Below are 20087 nucleotides of genomic sequence, written 5' to 3' on the forward strand. Positions count from 1 at the left end.
TCGTGACGTCTGCTTTCCCTGGCAACAATCTCGCTACGCCCGTGTGTGAAAACTTTATTTACTTTATATTTCTGTCCGATGTACTTGTCTCCTGTGTTTTTCGTTTTCTCTGGATTTATTCTCGACGCCTTTCTCTGCTTGATGTATTGTATGCGTGGTATGATGCAACTTCACCTATTAATACCCTACATATTTGCCCCTTCTTCTCAGGTTCCTTTTTCCTTTTTTTTACCCCCACCCTGTTTAAAAAAAAAAGTTCAATAAAATAATATAAGTTCGAAAGTGTAATATTATTATTAGTTCTAATACCATAGAATTTCCATAGACTGTTTCCATTTGCTTACTGTTCCCTAAACCTTGAATTCATGTTCTATGTCAGTGGCGCTCAGTGCCAGTCCTCAACACCCTCAAAGAGGTCAGGTTTTAAGGATATCCCTGCTTCAGCACAGGCTGCTCAATCAGTGGCTCAGTTGTAGGACCTGCTTCAGCACAGGTGGCTCAATCAGTGGCTCAGTTGAAGACTGCGCCACTGACTGAGCCACCTGTGCTGAAGCTGGGATATCCTTAAAACCTGATCTGTTGGGGGGTCTTGAGAACTGGAGTTGTACACCACTGCCCTAACTCACCATCCATTCAATGGCGCCCTGCTTCAGCACAGGGGGCTCAATCAGTGGCTCAGTCTCACCTGTGCTGAAGCTGGGATATGTTTAAAACCTGACCTGTTGTGGGGGGTTTGTGGGGGGTCTTGAGGACTGGAGTTGAAGCCCCTTGTTCTATGTCATCTCTATATAATTTCAATGTAGGTCTGACAAAAGTTCTCACAACATGGGAAGCATCCAGTTTCAGATCAATGTAATCAATATACATACACGCTGCTGAGAAAATACAATATGGTGGCATTGTTGGGGAGGATTTCAGATGGAATGAAAGGAAATGAATATGTCTACAGTCACCATGGTGATGTGTTGCACAATATTAACCCCTTCATTCTCAAAGCCTATTCTGCGCTGTAACTTGCACACAGGATGTAATACTATGGCAACATCTCCCAAGAATCAGATTATCATGAAATAGGGTGATTGGCTATGTAAGGGATGAATTCAGTGGCCTAAGTCAGTTTCTTACATAATGACAATCTTTTGTAATGTCCTTCCTTACAGTTCAGGTGGCTTCCTTCATGTTGATTTTCTTCTGCCCACATTATAATGTCACTGATGTGGTTGCTGCATGAAATAATGTTACCTAACAAATCAAATATATATATATACTATATATATATTATATATACTGTGTATATATATCTATATCTATCTATCTATTATGGTTGGTCTATCTATCTATATATATATATATATATATATATATATATATAGAGGTATCAGTACCGTGTTAGCCGAGCTTCAATAATCAAAAAATAAATAGATGATACCGTTCTGTGGCTAACGAAATGCTTTTATTTGTGCGAGCTTTCGAGATACACTGATCTCTTCTTCCGGCGATGTTACAATGAATGAAGCAAGCAAAGGGTATACTTAAAAACAGTGTCTCTAAAATTCATTTATATTCACACATATACACACACACACACTCTCTTACATCACTAACTTTCAGGAACCATTTAACACCTCTAGCCATATATCACATCCACACACGGGGGAGGAACAAGCACAGATAACATTCCAAGAGACACTGTTTTTAAGAATACCCTTTGCTTGCTTCATTCATTGTAACACCGCCGGAAGAAGAGATCAGTGTATCTCGAAAGCTCGCACAAATAAAAGCATTTCGTTAGCCACAGAACGGTATCATCTATTTATTTTTTGATTGTATCTATATATATATATATATTGTGTAAACCAGAATGAGTAACTTTTATACGAAAGGCGTGACTGCAAATCTGAGAGCTGCTTGAGATCTGGACATGAACATGCTGTACAGAGCAGCACATACTGTAGATATGAATGCCCCCCCAAATTCCCTTCTACTCCATATGATGCTGGTGGGGTCCATGAAGTGACTTCAAAAATATCAGCAGTAGGTTTAAAAAATATCTGAACAGAAGCCCTTACTCTGCAGTTGCTGTCCTGATGCGGGAGGGATTGTACGGCCTGTGTTTTCTATATCGCCCATCGCTTAAATCTGAGAAGACAAGCTTTTAAACAGAAGGCCCGGGTGAGTTAAACAAAGACAGAGACAGCTGTGGGAGCCTGATCACTTTCCAAAGCACATGGTTTGCCATTAAAATTTCATGGGGCTTTTAAGTCAAGATTTTGCTTATCAGAGGGAAAGAACCTGGAGTAAAATATTGTTATTGATTTCGTGATTTTAGCCGTAACTGATCCTTTAAGTAATTTTTTTCCTTGGGTCTTTTAGTGGCGGTTTTTGTGCGTGTGCGTTTGAATCCGAGTCTGCTGGTGCTTATCCTGTTCACTGCCGGGCGCTGCTTCTAAAAAATAACCAAAGCTGTGCTGAGAGAGCGATGAATGCCATTTGTAAAGGATTACAGGTAGAGAGATGCAACTCAAATATAGGTTTGTATAACATCAGAGACATTTCATCCCAACATACACAGATCTCATTCAGTGATACAGGATACAGCAATATCTAACACAGGGGTGGGCAACTCCAGTCCTCAAGGGCCACCATCAGCTCAGGTTTTCAGGATATCCCTGCTTCAGCACAGGTGGTGCAGTCTTCGACTGAGCCACTGATTGCGCCACCTGTGCTGAAGCAGGGATATCCTGAAAACCTGAGCTGTTGGTGGCCCTTAAGGACCGGAGCTGCCCACCCCTGATCTAAGAGCTGTATGGCACTGAAAGGATTAACAAAACGTACTTTACAACACTGCGTATCCTCTTTGTGTCTGCCCCTGTCTCTCGCTTTCTATATTTCTCATGCTGCTCCCTGAGAAGCTGGTACCTATGGAGTAGGTCTCTGCCATACATTGCTTTGTAACAGCCTGTAGCCCCGAAGCAGTTAAAGTCCAGCAGATAACGCAGAGATCTGGCGTCTTGATGAGCCTTCCAGCTGTAGCAAGAATGAAACGGCTCATGCAAATTAAATGCATTTTAAACAATAAGCTGATTGCTCCTTATGGATTTTTCTCTTTCTTAAGTATTGATCCTCCTGTAATAGATTGCACAGGGAAAAAAGTATCCACATTAAAGACAAACCGCACACTGCGAGAGACACGCGCGTATGTATTAGCGCTGGCTAAACATTTCCCTGTTGGGCCGCATGAGGGCTGTATGAGGGTTCCTGTGCATTACTGGCAGTGCTACATGGCAGCAAAGAGCTCAAGTTCTCCAAATATAGTGGGCACCACAAATACGGAAATGTGCAGCAAGCATAGGTGCTGAGTATCTCTGCATGGCTGTCCCATACTGCAGATACGCCCATATGTCTACAAACCAAGAATCTGCAGATTGTGCTCCTCCAGGGGAGTCCAGCACAGACGGGCAGGGCATGCTTGTGGTCAGCAGTTTTCACGTAGAGGGGTAGTTGGTGGGTGAATGCACCTCTTCATCTTGTAGTAGTCCTACACATAAACACTGATTTATCTACGAGTCTCACCATAGCCGCAAAATGTTACTTTGGTCCTTCTTTCTACAACAACAAAAATCTGAACGTCAAAATTTGGCACCACCAAGGCCCCTGTGATGGCAGATTGTTCTGTCAATAAAATTAATTGCTAAAACTGCAGCACGGTTCCATGCGCTATCCGATTGCATTGTCTTCATAAATATTTAAGTAGGTGCGAGACAGCTAAGGTCAGAAGGCCTGACCCAGATGAGTTCATAACTTGACAACTCTCGGAAATGGAGGGTCACATTAGAACATAGATACGCCTTCACTTTTTTTTGTGTTCCTCTTTCAAACAGCAGTTCATATTTAGGTGGAGTACACGAAAGATAAATGCAGTGACACCTTTAATAAGCTGTGAAACATAATGCTAATGGTGTGTGTGTGTGTATACACACGCACATGAACAAACATGTATGTATGTATATATATATACACACGCACATGAACAAACGTGTGTGTGTATATATATAAAACGGAAATAGCGTGTTAGTCCAGTTGCGATAGTGCAGAATAAATGAGTACTTCAGTATTAGGTAATACCTTTTTTATTTGGACTAACAATTTATGTTATAAGATCAGCTAATTGCCAACATTTGACAGTAATTATTATTACATACTGTATAGATGTAGGCAGAATAACTGTTCTCGCTGCCGGGGGAATCCTGACTTCGGCCTCACCCGGCAGCGGGAAATCTCCCCGTGGGGGGTCCCATTTGAAGGAATGAACCCCCCGCAATAGGCCACAGCGGTTTGCTTTCCTTCCTGCGGCTCTGGGCACAGAAAGTCTGGGTACATCTGTATAATACACGTTATATAGTCTCACTGACTTATGAGTCTCACTCATGTGGAGACCTAGCCATTTTCATGAGCGTGACTCTGTAAACATTCGCAGACTCTCTCTCTCTCTGGATGAAACTTTGAATTTCATCTCGCAGACCGTGCTGTACAGAGTGAAGCAATATGAGCACAGCAGAGCTATGCGATGCGGAAGGAGACATACCGAGAAATGAAGTACATCAGGGATACGCGTGCGATCTTTCAGAGCTTGGTATAACCATTAATGTTTTCAATGACACTTAAATGTTTTAGCAAATACAAATTCCACTTGTAGTGCATTTGCATGTCTCAGACTGGTCTGCAACTCTGTCTTTCCCCATTATCTCTTAACATACAGTGCTTCCACTGCAGCCAGGGATTCTGGGTAATGACATGCAAATGAGCAGGGTGTCACTTTTTACTTCTCGTCCATTTTAACATGGATCCCCTATAAGCTTATGCCTGCCGTATTACACACCTTTTTAGGACAGACTGGATTAAAGAAGTGCAGAGCCAGTAAACCTACTCACAGACAGCTTTTCCACCTTTTGGGTCTCACCAGTGTTTCTTGAGAGGTGGGATTCCATTGAAGACATCAAGAAGGGAAGAGCAGAGGTTTGACAAACATTAATGGGGGATCAGGAGGCAGGTAGGGGTACATAAGAAATAGAGCAGTAAGGGGAAGAGAAGCACAAAGAAGAGGTGAGCACAAGAGGCTAAAAACTGACACTTCAAGAGCTCACATGATCCCTTCTTGTGGTCACTCCTGTAGTTGTGGGAGTATGATCATTCAGATTTGTGCGATTAACCAATCAGAATGCTCCATTCAGGGATGTTGGTATTGCAGGCACATCATTGCATGATTATCAGGAACGGAGCACTGTGATTGGCTCGGGGGATTATCATAAACACACGGATTGAAACAGTCTCCCCCGTTATTTGTGAAAACAATTATCACAAGCTAGTTCCCCAATCACGGAAGGGAGTTCCTCCTGAACTTTCACTTCAAACATTCTCAATTATTTTAGGTGATTTCCAGCACAGAATTAGCAGAACGCACATTTTTTTAATGAGAGATTCCAGAGATGTGCAGAGGACCTTGCTCTTAACCCCTATTGTAATATGCGTGCTGCCAGGGAGGTAGGTGCTAGAAATTTAGTGTTCTGTATCCACAGCTAGATACAGTAAGATCCCTATTAAGGCGCACCGCAGAACTTTATTATATTGCGGTCAGAGGTAGCAGAAATATATATATATATATAAAATCAATTTTATTAACATAAGTATGTAGTGTTTAAAAACTGGACACATATATATATCTAGTTGAGTGATATATATGTCTGTGTATAGTACTGTAGTCACTCAGTTGATCCTATTGATACAAGCTTACAGTAGGTAGGTTTGTAGAGCATTGTCTTAGTCAAGTGTTATTTGCCGGAGATGTAGTTTATGTTGTTTGGTATTTGAGATTCTTTGACCTGTCTCTGTGCGTTATCATGAATTTTGAGATTAATATTTTTTCACACACATTACTCTCATAGTTACCTCAGGTGAAGAGGATACAGGTTTAGAAATATAAGTCTACACCACTCTGATAAATGTTGGTTAGGGAAGGATGAATATTTCGGTAGTCCTTTGCAAAGGAACTCACAACAGCTGTGATGACTTGTTCTCATATAGTATTGTGTAGTGCTATAAGAGCCAATAGTATTAGCCAGATGTAATATTGTGGTTTAGCAAATGCCTAATGTGTGCTCTTTGCCAGTATTACACAGACCTGATGCAAGGCTCATCCTCCATTCAAATGAATATTATATTGTAGCTGCAATTCCCTATTGCGTGAGGTAACATATAAGCCTATCTCTCACTGTGCATGCATCATCATTGCTCCGTGAGAGTCCTGGTTTGGTGATCCAGGCGATATGCAGAGGAGAGACAGGGTAGGTGTCACCTAGTTTATTGAACGAAATTTTATGAGCTTTCAAAGGGGAGGGTCTCTGAACTACACAGATAGAATGGTGCATAGATCGCTACTTGCACATCAGGGTAAATAGGGAGGAATTGGTACTTTACCAATTCCTTGCAGAAGAAATAATCATCATTTTGGCTGTGTGTGTTTCTATCATTTACTTTCGTTTAGTGCTGTATTAGCCACTCACACTAGCCAAAATACTACTTTGTTTTTTGCAGATGCGTTGTGGGTGCTCTGTATGAATCATATATCAGGTGTGTCTTCCTAGCTGATTCCGAATTTTAGTGTAGCTGCATTTCCCTATAACCTTAGTAGGCTGCCTGAGTCTCAGTGCGCATGCGTCACTGTCAGACTGTGAGTGTCCTGCTTTGGTGAACAGAGCGATATGCGAGGGGAGAACGGCGTAAGTAATTCCTAATATGTGAAGTAAAGCTATGTTCAGTCTTTCAAAACAAATGTTAGGTGAGTCACATATATAGAATGTTATACGAGTCGCTCGTGACACTTCTAATGTTGTTATGGTAAGCTAAGTATGCCTGCGGTCCCTATCTGTGTACAAGGGAGAGAATGTAGCTTGATCGATACGGGCGAAATCCCTATGCAGTGAGAGCAAAATGCATTACCCTGTGGTAATGCGTTAACAACACCTCTTTAAATGGGTGTATCAGAATAGCGAGATAGTGCCACAGTCTGACATACTGTATGCATGTCAAGTATATAACTGGTAACGTTGTTACAGACTGTCAGCACACTGGCAAACTCCACGATCCAGCTGAGTTTACCTAAAGTACAGAAACTGTCGGCAAGAAGTCGCAGACAGCGACGAAACGTACTGTACGTCGGGTCTTTGCCGACAGTTTCTGTACTGTAGGTAAACTCAGCTAGATCGTGGAGTTTGCCAGTCACGAGCGTCTCGTATAACATTCTATATATGTGACTCACCTAACATTTGTTTTGAAAGACTGAACATAGCTTTACTTCACATATTAGGAATTACTTACTCCGTTCTCCCCTCGCATATCGCTCTGTTCACCAAAGCAGGACACTCACAGGCTGACAGTGACGCATGCGCACGGAGACTCAGGCAGCCTACTAAGGTTATAGGGAAATGCAGCTACACTAAAATTCGGAATCAGCTAGGAAGACACACCTGATATATGATTCATACAGAGCACCCACAACGCATCTGCAAAAAACAAAGAAGTATTTTGGCTAGTGTGAGTGGCTAATACAGCACTAAACGAAAGTAAATGATAGAAACACACACAGCCAAAATGATGATTATTTCTTCTGCAAGGAATTGGTAAAGTACCAATTCCTCCCTATTTACCCTGATGTGCAAGTAGCGATCTATGCACCATTCTATCTGTGTAGTTCAGAGACCCTCCCCTTTGAAAGCTCATAAAATTTAGTTCAATAAACTAGGTGACACCTACCCTGTCTCTCCTCCGCATATCGCCTGGATCACCAAACCAGGACTCTCACGGAGCAATGATGATGCATGCGCAGTGAGAGATAGGCTTATAAGTTACCTCACGCAATAGGGAATTGCAGCTACAATATAATATTCATTTGAATGGAGGATGAACCTTGCATCAGGTCTGTGTAATACTGGCAAAGAGCACACATTAGGCATTTGCTAAACCACAATATTACATGTGGCTAATACTATTGGCTCTTATAGCACTACACAATACTATATGAGAACAAGTCATCACAGCCGTTGTGAGTTCCTTTGCAAAGGACTACCGAAATATTCATCCTTCCCTAACCAACATTTATCAGAGTGGTGTAGACTTATATTTCTAAACCTGTATCCTCTTCACCTGAGGTAACTATGAGAGTAATGTGTGAGAAAAAATATTAATCTCAAAATTCATGATAACGCACAGAGACAGGTCAAAGAATCTCAAATACCAAACAACATAAACTACATCTCCTGCAAATAACACTTGACTAAGACAATGCTCTACAAACCTACCTTAGCTTGTATCAATAGGAACAACTGAGTGACTACGGTACTACACACAGACATATATATCACTCAACTAGATATATATATGTCCAGTTTTTAAACACTACATACTTATGTTAATAAAATTGATTTTATATATATATATTTTTCTGCTACCTCTGACCGCAATATAATATAAAGGTCTGCGGTGCGCCTTAATAGGGATCTTACTGTATCTAGCTGTGGATACAGAACACTAAATTTCGAGATTCTAGAGATTCCTGATATTCACAATAAATCAGTTCCCTTTACCCCCCTCTCACATTTCTAGGAGTCCTGTGCACAGGGCAGAGGTCCCACTTAAAGGGGCAATCCTGCCTGATGGGATTTTTTTTATCTCTCCTCCCCCCACTGCCTTTTTTTTAAAGGATAATCACCGGCTGGGGGGGGGGGGGGGTTCTTGGTTCTTGGGGGTTCTTGATTCAGAAGATACCCCCTACCAGCCACATTTTGCAGAACCAATCAGAAGCTACAGCATCATGGCAACTTTCTATTGGACGACCATTTAAGTCCCCTTAGTAACGCTACTGGTAAGGATCTCGCAAATCAGTGTGGTTCTCGGACTTGAAAATAGTCCTGATCAGCGCCTAAGGATTCCCATCCTGAACAAAAAGGGTGGCGGGTTAGATTGGCAGGACTATTGCTTTAATATATATAAGCATATTATTTTACATTTGTGATCTTTACACAGTCACGTATCACCTAATACTCATTACCAGTACTCATTTACTCTGCTTTATCGCAACTGGACTAACAGCAATTTCTACTTAATTCAGAAAATAAGTCAGATATTTAATTTGCATGATGCGTTTCCAAACCCCTATTTGTCAATCATTTTTTTGTAAGAATACATTTGTTTGCAGTCTTTTCAATGTAACTGGTAATAAAAAGAAAGTTACACTCGAGCATCAGTCACCGAGGGCCGGGGAACTGCAGGAGTTTCTTTTACCTTGAGTGAGGGACCATGAAAACAAGCAGGAAAAACTCATCTCCAGATTATTGCTATTATGTTACAAGTATTACAACAGCTTTAAATGGCTGTTTAAAATTGATTGCAGTGTTAATGGAAGAACTCAGGCTGGTTTCAGTGTTTAACAGATTGTTGAAATATCGTGTTTGGCTGTTTCAGATTTTGTGAGCTTTGCAGGCGCCCAGGGAGGGGTGGGGGTTGTGGGCTGGGGGGTGGGGGGTGAGGTGAGAGGGCTCCCAGTGACTGCTATCTTTTCTCTATTTAGCCTGCTTTTGGGGGGGGGGGAGGGTTAGTGGGGGATTAGCAGATTTTAAGGAGTATTTGGAACATAGAATTTGACTTTTATTTATTCTAATCGTTAAAAAAAAATTAAAGAAGGGAGCATCCACAGCTTGAAGTTTTGTTCATGTTTGTCCAGAGTCATTTACTAATTTACACAATGCATGTCAGTGCTCCAGGGCTCTTAATTATATGCAAATCATACAAAATAGGTGATTTATGCAGGCTCTGAGCTCTTACCATTTCAGTAATTAAAATGAAGACATACATAAATTGAAAGATAATGATATTTTTATCCCTTTCATTGCCAGATAGCCGGCGAATGTGTTTCGCTGCCTGGCAGCCCGCCGGCACCATAGCCAGGGAACGTGTTTCAGAGCCGGGCAGCCCCTTAATTGGGGAAACGTGTTTCATTCCTGGCAGCCCGCCGGCATCATAGCCGCGGAATGTGTATCAGTGCCTGGCAGCCCGCCGGTACCATAGCCGCGGAATGTGTATCAGTGCCTCTCAGCCCGCCGGCATCATAGCCGCGGAATGTGTATCAGTGCCTGGCAGCCCGCTGGCACCATAGCTGGGGAAAGTGTTTAAGTGCCTGGCAGCCCGCCGGCACCATAATCAGGGGAACGTGTTTAAGTGCCTCGCAGCTCGCCGGCACCATAGCCACGGAACGTGTTTCAGTGCCTGGCAGCCCGCTAGCACCATAATCAGGGGAATGTGTTTCAGTGCCTGGCAGCCCACCGGCACCATAATCGGTGGAACGTATTTCAGTGCCTGGCATCCCGCTGGCACCATAATTGGGGGAACATGTTTCAGTGCCCGGCAGCCCGCTAGCACCATAATCGGTGGAACGTATTTCAGTGCCCGGCAGTCCCCTAGCATCATAATCAGGGGAACGTGTTTCTGCCTGGCAGCCCGCCGGCACCATAGCCAGGAAACATGTTTTAGTGCCTGGCAGCCCGCCGGCACCATAATTAGGGGAAAGTGTTTCTGCCTTGCAGCCTGCTGGCACCATAGCTGGGGAACGTGTTTCAGTGCCTGGCAGCCCACCAGCACATAGTTACCTAGTTACATAGTTACATAGTAGATGAGGTTGAAAAAAGACGTACGTCCATCAAGTTCAAGCTATGCAAAATTTAGACAACAGATACTTTATCCTATATCTATACTTACTCATTGATCCAGAGGAAGGCAAACAAAAAACCCCAGTGACATATCATCCAATCTCATAAGAGGAAAAATAAATTCCTTCCTGACTCCAAGAATTGGCAATCGGATTAATATTTAAAACCAGAGACAGAACATGAAACACAGACAGAGCTCAGTGCACATCCAGTGAAACTTATACACGGTACAGTGTCTAAATATATATGTATAGATATCTATTAAATAAAATGGTCTTTTAGTTTAACATTTTGGCCAAAGTGTTGTTAGCCCCTGAGCCACTACACGGCAGACCACATCTCAAGGGTCCCTAACACTAATATAAATTCTTAATAACCTGTGCATTACCAGGAAGAATTATTTATAATAAATCTGTCAAAATTAGTTGCATAATTCTAAGTCTGATTGAAGCTTTTATTAACCTGTACATTACCAGGAAAAGCACTCTGTATTAGATTTGTCACAATCATACTGCAAGCAAGCAAGTTCCCCTGAGAGTGGGAAATGCTATGGAGTGAGCTTTTAACCACTTAAATGTGGGAGGGGGTGAGTGTCAACAAGATAGGAAGAACCACCCTCCAATCAGCTAAGACCAGCTGAACAAGAATTGTAAATCATACAGGACACCTGCAGGCTCATATTGAACCCCCAAAATAACCACAAAATATATATATAAGCATATAAGTATCACAGAGGAGTGCTACTGAGCATGGCAATATATATTTAAAACCAGAGACAGAACATGAAACACAGACAGAACTCAGTGCACATCCAGTGAAACTTATACACGGTAGAGTGCCTAAATACTGCACCGACACACTTTATTCGAGCAAATACCCGGTATGTACCTGGCAGATACCTGGAATGCGCCACTCCTAACCTCTGACAAGCCCCGTTGCATTTGCCTTCCCAGCCTGGGTTCATGCCTGGCTGATGGGCGGCTGATCTGTTAAATGATAATGATTAGGATTTAATAGGCTGCAATGCTTCGCGTGTCTACCAGATGGCATAAATTCATGAATTGTAATGCAGTTTATATATATATACTGTGCAGTATTGCAGCCAGCGGGAATAAAATGCTTCAATCCCTGCTTGGAAAATAACTCAATGTACTCGGGCAGAAAACAGTCACAAACCTCAATACACCCGGGTATACCCGAATTCGTGGGACTAGCCAAGCTCGAATAAAGTGTGTCGCCAGTGTATATATGTATAGATATCTATGAAATAAAATGGTCTTTTAGTTTAATATTTTGGCCAGAGTGTTGTAAGCCTTTGAGCCACTACACGGCAGACCACATCTCAAGGGTCCCTAACACTAATATAAATTCTTAATAACCTCACCAGGAAGAATGATTTATAATAAATCTGTCAAAATTAGTTGCATAGTTCTAAGTCTGATTGAAACTTTTATTAACTTGTACATTACCAGGAAAAGCACCCTGTATTAGATTTGTCACAATCATACTGCAAGCAAGCATATATATGCTTAGTAAGTTTCACTGGATGTGCACTGAGCTCTGTCTGTGTTTCATGTTCTGTCTCTGGTTTTAAATATATATTGCCATGCTCAGTAGCACTCCTCTGTGACACTTATATGCTTATATATATATATATATATATGTTGTGGTTATTTTGGGTGTTCAATATGAGCTTGCAGGTGTCTTGTATGTTTTACCATTGGATTAATCACTGGATCAACATCCTTCCCATGTATACTTATTTGGTATATCCCTGTATACCTTTCCCATCTAAAAAGATGTCCAACCTTTTTTTGAAGAAATCTATTGTATCTGCCATCACAGTCTCCATGGGTAATTAATTCCACATTTTAACTGCCCTTACTGTAAAGAACCCTTTCCTTTGTTGCTGGTGAAATCTCCTTTCCTCCAACCTTAAGGGATGGCCCAGAGTCCTTTGTACTGCCCGTGGGATGAATAGTTCTTTTGAAAGCTCCTTGTACTGTCCCCGAATATATTTGTATATAGTTATCATATCCCCTCTTAGACGCCTCTTTTCTAATGAAAATAAATCTAATTTAGCTAGCCTCTCCTCATAAGTTAGATTGTCCATCCCCTTTATTAATGTGGTGGCTCTTCTCTGCACTCTCTCTAGTTCCATAATGTCTTTTCTTAGGATTGGTGCCCAAAATTGTATATTCAATGTGTGGTCTTACTAATGCTTTATAAAGGGGCATAATTACTGTATGTTTACTTCCCTTCCATCCATTGCCCGTTTGATGCAAGATAAGATCTTGTTTGCCTTTGCAGCTACTGCATGACTTTGGGCACTAATGCTATGCCTACTGTCTACAAGCACTCCTAAATCCTTCTCCATGAAGGATTCCCCCAATATATCTCCATGTAATTTGTAAGTCGCCTTTTTATTCTTGCATCCCAAATGCATAACCTTATATTTATCTGTATTAAACCTCATCTGCCATTTACCTGCCCACGTTTCCAGTCTCTCCAAGTCCTTCTAAAGAGAAATGTCATCCTATCTGATTCTATTACCTTACACAATTTAGTATCATCAGCAAAGATGGAGACTTTGCTCTCAATGCCAACCTCAAGGTCATTAATAAACAAGTTTAAAAGCAGGGGTCCCAGTACCGATCCATGAGGTACTCCACTCACGACTTTAGCCCAACCTGAAAAAGTTCCATTTATGACAACCCACCCTGTCTGTCCTTTAACCAGTTTTCAATCCAGGGGCATATATTATTACTGAGTCCAATTTTCTTTATTTTGTACACCAACCTCTTGTGTGAAACCGTATCAAAAGCCTTTGCAAAATCTAAGTAGACCACATCAACTGCATTACCCTGGTCTAAGTTCCTACTTACCTCCTCAAAGAAACAGATAAGGTTAGTTTGGCATGATCTATCCTTCATAAATCCATGTTGACTATTATTAATAATTTTGTTTTCCATTAGGTATTCCTGAATATTATCCCGTATTAAACCTTCCCGGTTGTGATCTAGCTCCCTTTTTAAATATAGGCACCACATCTTCTTTACGCCAATCTTGTGGTACTGAGCCTGTGGAAATGGAGTCCTTGAATTTGAAATATAATGGTTTGGCTATTACTGAGCTTACCTCCTTGAGAACTCTTGGATGTATGCCATCGGGGCCAGGTGCCTTATTTACTTTAATTTTTTCAAGTCACTTATGAACTTTTCCGCAGTTAACCAATTGTTCATTAATATGGAGGTTGTGGCTTCCTCCTGCGGAACTACTATTGAACTTGATTCTTCCCTGGTAAACACAGAGGCAAAGAATTTGTTTAATACCTCGGCTTTTTCCTTATCTCCAATTATCTGCCTACCCATCTCACACTGAAAGGGTCCTATATTTTATTTTCTAATTTTTTTGTTATTAAGGTACTTAAAGAACTTTTTAGGGTTGACCGTACTTTCTATTGCAATCCTTTTTTCATTATCCAGTTTTGCTAATTTGATTGCCCTTTTGCAATTTTTGTTACATTCCTTATAATTCTGATACAATGTCTCCGTCCCTTCTGACTTAAAGAATCTAAACGCCTTCCTCTACTTGTTCATTTCCTCCCCTACCTGTTTATTTAGCCACATTGGTTTTGACTTATTTCTTTTATACTTATTACCCAAGGGTATACACTGATAAGTGTGCTTTTCTAACAATGTTTAAAAGACTGCCCATTTATCTTCTACATTTTTCCCTGCAAAAACATCATCCCATTGTATTACTACTAGATTAGACCTCAGTTTATTAAAATCTGCCTTTCCAAAGTTGAAGGTCTTTGTTGAACCCAAGTAATCTGTTTTTTTATAATTTATTTCAAATGAGACCTTTTTATGATCACTGTTACCCAAATGTTCCAGGACTTGAATATTTGTTATTACTTCTACATTGTTTGATATGACCAAATCCAGAACTGCCCCTCTCCTGGTTGGTTCCTCAATAATTTGGGTCATATAATTGTCTTTAAGCACCCCCAAAAACCTGTTCCCTTTTGTTGTAACGCTAATCTCATTGCCCCAGTCTATGTCTGGATAATTAAAATCCCCCTGTAGACGGACGTTCACAGAGGTACACAATTGGGAGACGTTTATAAGGTGAAATTATAATAAGGCTTTATTGTGCCTTTTCCTTTTTTATCAGGAAAACATCCAAACAAGAGGGGGGAACAAAGCTTCCATTCACTTGGGAGTATTTCTAGTGAAAACACTATTCAATTAATTCACATCTCCCTTAGTCAAGCATTTCTCCAAGTCCCCAAACACATAGCATGAATTAAGCAGATATAGAAAGTTTTGTAAATAAAAGTCTTATCTGTTCCTTGTGGTTTGGAGGGATAATCTTCCCACTTCCTGGTTCAGCTTCAGGTGTAGTAGTTTTCCCTGTGTCTTGAAATCAGCTCTGCTGTGCAGAGCTCAAGACTGGTCAGCTCCAGAGATCGGGGTTTCTTTTGGTCAGTCTCTCCTGGGACTCAAGAACCTCTGCTCTGTCTCTCCAAAGGTCAGCTCTCAGTCAGAGCTAAGGAGGAGTCACTTGCTGTCTCAAAGGCAGGCTTTTTGTAAACAATCTAATCAGGCAGGTGGTGTTTAGTAATTAACTACCACACTGCTAGATTAAAGGCACATTACTGAACAGGGATAAGTCCCCTGTTACACCCCCATTATGCAAATATGACCTTGTTTTGATGCCTTCTCCATTTGCAAAAGTATTTTAGCTTCCTCAATCTCACAGATATTTGGTGGTTTATAGCATATTCCCACAAACATTTTCTTTATACTTTTACCTCCACTGCTAATTTCTATCCACAAAGTCTCTACATTTTCATCATTCCCTTCATAGACATCATCCCTTATAATAGGTTATTATCCCCCATAATATGGGGACATGTTTAAGTGCCTGGCAGCTCGCCGGCACCATAGCCAGGGAACGTGTTTCAGTGCCTGGCAGCCCGCTAGCACCATAATCAGGGGAATATGTTTCAGTGCCCGGCAGCCCCCTAGCACCATAATCGGGGGAACGTGTTTCTGCCTGGCAGCCCACCGGCACCATAATCGGGGGAATGTGTTTCAGTGCCCGGCAGCCTGCTGGCACCACAATCGGGGGAATGTGTTTAAGTGCCCGGCAGCCCCCTGGTGTTAAGATGAAGGTTTACAATCAGGTCGTTTATGGTGGTAAATTCCAAACAAAATGCTCATTCTCCTCAATTCTCTCTATTTCAAGTATCCTAAAGTGAACCTTGTGGAGTCAGTTACAACCCCTTGTCTGTGGCACACCATGGCTGTATTTTTTAATAAATATGCTTGATATTTGATCGTCTGAGTGTGCTCTCTGGTTAACCCTGTGTTTGCTACCCTGTTATTAATCCACTGAGGGAGACTTCTAACTTGGAGCACCCATATGTATATAATTTTTGTTGTTGCCTTTTTGCATGCTTTTCTTTTTGTATGAGGTTCATTTGTACTTGGCAGAGGTAACGTAATACACTTATTCTTCAAGTTTCTTACATGTGACATAAATCTGGTATTCACGCTTCAATCAGCTGAGATGTGGTTTTTATTGATGCTAAAAACATCTTAATAGGAATAACTGCTCCCCTGAATAGTTCTATGTCTTCCTACAGCAGGGGTGGGCAACTCCAGTCCTCAAGGGACAGGTCAAGTTGTCAGCATATCCCTGCTTCAGCACAGCTGGTGCAGTCAAAGACTGAGCCACTGATTGAACCACCTGTGCTGAAGCAGGGATAGCCTTAAAACGTGACCTGCTGTTGGCCCTTGATGATTTGGCCACTCCTGTCCTTCAGCCTCTCTGTAATCATAGTTGCTGAGCAGCAATTGAAGTCCATGGGAAATATAATCCAAAAACGCCCCGATCGGCCACTTTGGCGGATATCGAATAAACCCTTAAATATTTCAATGTGTAGACACTAAGGGACGCATGTTCAAATAGCTGTGTGAATGCAATGGCCGTGCCACCATCCGTGATCCTACACTAATTTTTGCTGATTATCTGGGAAAGGTTATTCTAAGCATTCCCTTAGCATGGATTTATTGTATTAAATGTATGGAATAGAAAAAAAGCCCTAATCGATACACACACACACACACACACACACACACACGACTTCCTCCACATATCACCATGGTGATCTTGCGCAGTTGTATTTTCTATCATTCTGACTGCAGCGTTCGCAGGAATCTCTAACCGTTATTGTGGATTGAGTTTTATTTCACAATGTGTAGGGTGTCAATTGATTCATGTTGATTTAGGCTGCGGCCATAGTAGGGCAGACCGCGTTGACGCGTCCGCACGCTGCGCGATCAGACTGCCTAAAGGCAGTGATCGCGTCTATACAGTCTATTCTCGGGCGATAGGGCGGTCAAGTGAGTGGCGAACCAGCTCCGTGACGTCACTGGCCCGACCATAGACACGCCCCCTAGACGGCGCGCGAACGAAGGCCAGGGAAAGCACCCGCTTTCCCTCAGCCTCTGTGCGTCTCTGCACGCCTCCGCACGGCTGCTGTGTCTATGGACGCAGCCATAGGGTGAGTCCCCAGTCAGCACTGTACCACGCGCGCCCGGCGGGGAGGTGGCACGTGCACAACGCTGCACCGCGATCTGCGGTCTGGGGGAGAGAGGCAGCGTTTGCGACGGGAGGGGGTGTGGCGGTGGGTTTGCAGGGGCATGGCCATGACCTCACACGGCTGGTTCGTCCTCATTGGCTGAACCGCCGGCGGGGGCGTGGCCACGCCTCCGTCGCAAACTAGGAGTTTACATTTTCACTACCTGCCTGAAAACCTGTCGCGCACCGCTGGGGAAAGGTGCGCGACAGGGTACTAACTGGGACCGAGGCGTGCGCTGTAGAAGGGACTGGGGCCGCCCCCTTACATTGTTACAAAGCTGCAGTTCATGCCTATCTCCCTGTTGGAGAAAAACAAAGAAAGAACCTGTACAAATAAATGCTGATTATAGGTAGCAGTTTATCCGACATCTGAAGCTTTTTGGACTTGTAGAACTGATACCCCCAAAAACCTCCAATAATATACAGCTCCTGGAGCTCAGTCACATGTCCGAATGACCTTTAACCACTTTTACAACCAATATGGAAATACTGCCATACTGCTGCTCAGCCAAGAATGAGTGGACATCACGCAAGGTCAAGAAACTTTTTGCTTTGGGCTGATTTAGGCCCAAAAGGAATGCTAAACTTTGGCACGTGTGAACTTCCAAGTTAAGAGCATGGGAGTTAAGGCGTGCTAAAGCGTGAATCCGGGCTGCAAAAAAAACGAATTCTCTAGCAAAAAGGAAATCTGGGACCTGCTAGGGAATACATATGTAGCTACAACATGCAAATCAACCAGCAGCAAAGGGTTAAGGGCCTCATGCAGTAAGTGCCGAAAAGCCGTTTTTCGCCATTTTCTCGCCAATATTGCCTCTCCGATTCAGTAAGCGCCGATAAGCTCCAAAAATCGGCATTTTTTGTAGCCGAAAAAAACTTTTCGGCAGCCAGTTACCGATAAGCCACTTTTTGACACTTATCGGCACTTTCTGAAACGCGCTCAATTCTAGCTGCTGATCGGCACTCTAGAATTGAGATTTGTACGGCAATCCAGCCCGCCAACTAAAGTTGGCAAGTTGCTTGGGGAAAAGCATCGGCAAGGTCGACACTTAGAAAAAATCAGGCCTTTTTCCTGCCTGGGATTGATGCCGGGGGTCTCCGGAGCTGATACCCATTAATACCAGCACTGGAACCCCCCGGCATGCATCCGAGGCATGCATCCGATACATCCCAACTCTGATTGGCTCTTGTACCATGTGACAGGCTTTGAATGACGTCACATCCGTTCTCCCCAAAACCTCTGTCACATGGTCTACTAGAGCCAATCAGAGTAGGGATGTAGTTCCCACGCTCTGACTGGCTACCGTACCATGTGAGACCGGCCATCTTTCTTTTCATGATGTCATCTTAAAGGCAATTGAAGCACAGCCATTCTGATTGGCTGGCGTCATTGCCTTTAAATGACATCATCAAAATTAAAATTTCCCCCCAAAATCACATGGTTTTCACGGCGCAATCAGGGCCGTGGGAACCATATGACGATAATGTGACGTCATAGGCCTATAAAAGCCTATGTCGTCTCATTTTGAAGGCAGACACGAAGGAGGACGGACCTCCGGAAGGAAGAAGAGGACCGGGGCGTGGCAGCAGACGGTAAGTAGACCCCCAGAAGACCCCAGAAGAACAAGAAAGAAGACGGAAGAACACAGATCAAGATCTCGTTGACGCTTTGGATTAGAAAAAAAAGTCTTGGTTTATTTATTTATGGTTTTATATTTTATGGGTTCCTGTTGCTGTTCGTGGATTGGTTCGGGAGTCGGAGAGTGGGGCAGCTAATGGTAAGTTAACAAAAGAATTTTTTATTTTTTTTAACTTTAACTGTTTTTTGTAATTTATTATATTTGATACTATTTTTTTCCATTATCATTTCTTGCCACTGTATGTATGTATGTATGTATGTCTCTATCGATATATACATACAGGGTAAGAAATTATTTGGTTGGCAATGCTTGTTTTGCACTATTTAAATGTATTTTGATATGCTGCTATTCTTAAATGTGTGTAATGTAATTTTTAATTAGATAGATGTAATTTTTGGTGATGTATGCTGTACTTTAGGTCAGGGTGAGGCTTGCATTTTTATAGTGGGTTTTTTTTGGTACTACTATTTTGTCAGATGTTAACTTTTTTGGAGAATGGGTTTGTTTAACGATTAAAAGAGTTAATTGTGTAATTGATTTGGATGGTATTTTAATTGTTTTGGGATTTGATTAATTAATGGTAGTTTATTTTGGTTGCCTTGCTTGGTTTAAATAGTATACTTGTTTGGATTTCATTCTATTTTCTTTTGAATATTTTATTGTTAACATTGATTGGCAGAGTGTACAGGGTGCACAGATTTTATGCATCATGTATACAATGTAAATTCAATGTTTTTGATTGGCATTTGATGCTTTTGATTGGCAGATGAGAATGATTTTATTAGGAAATAGGATTTTGTTTTACTGTGGCTGATATGGAGAAGTGGTATTTTTATTTGTGCATATTTTTGTTAATCCTTAAACATTTCTTTGTATATTGGTTCATCATGTGTATATATATATATATATATAGTTGCATGATGAAGCCACTGTACAAATGAATGGGTGAAGGGTGGGTATCAGGCCAGGGTGGCTTAACCCCTTAATTACCTTTGCGGTTATTATCCGATAAGGTGATTAAGGGGTTAAATGATATCAG

The sequence above is a fragment of the Ascaphus truei genome, chromosome 9, assembly GCF_040206685.1.
Source record: "Ascaphus truei isolate aAscTru1 chromosome 9, aAscTru1.hap1, whole genome shotgun sequence".
Taxonomy (NCBI): Eukaryota; Metazoa; Chordata; class Amphibia; order Anura; family Ascaphidae; genus Ascaphus; species Ascaphus truei.